Below are 2,640 nucleotides of genomic sequence, written 5' to 3'. Positions count from 1 at the left end.
TTCATGACACCCCAGACACCGACACCACATAGAACGAAGGCCATCAGCAGTGACCATAATAATGCTGAGGGTGACGTGCTGACAACGGTGCGAAGGGCCTGTCGGAGGACGACAAGGAAAAGAACGAATGTTTCCAGCGAAAAATAAACCACCAGAATGACGTTAGCTTGCCTGGCCATAATCTGACATTTTGCACCACCAATTTGGCTTTGTTGTTTGCATCCCCGGGATATGCATGTCGGTCGCAGCCATGGACGCCTTTCAGTACCAGCGGTGCACCTAGTAACCGAATGCCTGTTTTTAGCAATATTGTTTTTACTGGTATCTGTGGCAAGTAGCTGGCCACAACGATGTCAGAAGTTTACAGGTGCGGAAAGAGTTACAGGTCCATGGGACAGCTGTGAGCAGACGCGTATCCACGGCACAGAATGCAGAAAGTATGCATGAATATTACGTATATAGTAAGACTCTAAAATTACAAACACGAGCATTAGCTTCCTAACTATCTTTCTAATTCGCCACGCTGCCGTACCCGATTACAAAACGCTACATGTGCTCTTCTTCGTGCAATTTGCACATAACTTTGTTCGTGCTAAATTTTTACATAAGGTTTATGCAAATATTGGATGTTACATGACATTTTCTTACTTTACCGAAGCCGTCTTGGCACTTGAGCACTTGGCCTTGGCTCTTGCCATGTTCCCTCCGATTCCCCAGCTGGCTCCTGCAAATTGCATATTTTACAACGCGATAGGGCCGTTAAGTATTCCGTCCAAATCATTTTGGACTTACCCAGCTCTCTGGCAACGTTCCACGAAGGCCACTTAGTTGCTGGCTCTTGCGGGTTGCTGGCCCTGGATCGTCCAGGCGTCCGTTATCCATCGGGATCCTGTATTTCTAAATAAAAAATTGGCACTATCTTCCTGAATAAAATAGACTAGGGGGGCGGCTTTTCAAAGCCGAAAAGGGGCTCGGCCCCGGTGCGAAAGCTATCTTTGTCGCGTTCCGATTTATCTGGAATTTCTCCTTTGGCAGGTGGATGTAGTATGCATATAGCTTCTACATTCAATCTTTTGCGGAGCGACATATGTAACTTTATGTCAAACTCGGAGCCATGGAAAGCTATCTTCGCGCTCCGATTTATCTGGAATGTCTCCTTTGGCATTTCGATATAGAATGGATATAGCATTCAAACGCTATTTTTTGCGGGGCGAGATATGTAAGCCACTGACTGACAACTGACTGCAGTGAACCCGGGGGGCTCGGCCCCCCGAATGGCGCTTCGCCCCAAAACAAGGTGCTAATATCGACAGGCACGTAGTGCCGCCCAAGCACCGCAGCACAACCGCATGAGCTCCTTCCCTCTACTGCCCCAGGAATAGTAGAGGGCAAAGGAGTCCCCTAGTTGACAGCGGATATCCCCTAGAAGGTAGGAGTGCTGCAAACGCATATGTGTGTGTGTGTGTGTTACATGGTTGGGGGTGTGTGTACCCCATACCTGTAAAATTACCCATAGGAGCCGAAGGCCCAAGGGCAATATGTATATGCCTAAAAGCCACGGAGAACAGGAAACACCGCACATCAGCCCAGACTAGCGCCCAAAGGGGATAACTGAGTTGCGCTGAGCCCACATACGTTCCAACATTCTTACCAGACGTACTGATTCCCATTTCATGGCCCTGTTGGTGATTGAATCCCTCTTCAGCACGAATATCACTATAGGCTGTGCATTCCAATAACACGTGTTTTTTGGGCGGGGCCCCAGCGTGAAGCGCCCAGGGGGCCCCCGACCTGTAGGATTGCCCATGTCCGTGTGTGCGTGTGGCCTGTGGCCGTGTGGCCGTGTGTGTTTAACGGACCAAACATAATATGTCGCCTGGCTGAAATTCGTTAATGGTACTATATAGCATTCTCTATTGCAAGGTCTCTTGTAACAGCCGTCTCTTACCTTAGCTGTTTTAGCGGAAGTAGAGGGTCTCGTCCACGATTGGCGACCCAGCGTTAGGCGTGAGAAGAGACAAGGGAAGTCGGGATTCGAAGACATACGTCGAGAACGGTGACAGCAAGGTCTTGAACCCTGAACACTAGTATAGTGATACGTTAAGTGTCTGGCCGAAGCACTTCACCTGGGTGGCTTAAATGCGGCCCACCTGCCGCCATCTCCATTCCTGGAGTCTTGGTGCCGTACGCTAGGTTGTGATAGCGTACCAGAAAGTGAGTTCGTACAGTTAACGAGTATGGTTCGTAAATACGGGACCGTACCGTTACTGTGATTAAGCTTTAATAGCTTAAAGATATTCTAAGGTAAATGTAGCTTGCTACATCCCTCCCCCTCAGAAGCGAACCGTCCCGGGAGCGTCACCTTTTCTTGCGAGCAGGTGCTTTCCGTTTCGGTTGTTCTGGGGTGCTGTTCCGGGGTGCTACCGAAGGAGGGGTGGTCAGGACCACTTTCCTTTTTGGTGTAGGTTGCCCGGACTTTGCCGCCAACCGTCGTTCATAGTCGTCAATAGCTTCGGCCAAGGGAACGGATTGACGCAGGGATCTTCCGGTTCATAGGTGTTATGACTGGAGTCATAGCCTTCCCATTTAACCAGATATTCTCGACGTGTTTTGCCGGTTCCACCTCGGATTTTCACATCA

The sequence above is a fragment of the Volvox carteri genome (assembly GCF_000143455.1).
Source record: "Volvox carteri f. nagariensis unplaced genomic scaffold VOLCAscaffold_101, whole genome shotgun sequence".
NCBI classification, from domain to species: Eukaryota; Viridiplantae; Chlorophyta; class Chlorophyceae; order Chlamydomonadales; family Volvocaceae; genus Volvox; species Volvox carteri.
The sequence above is the reverse complement of the archived record's forward strand: the minus strand, read 5'-3'. Positions refer to the sequence as shown.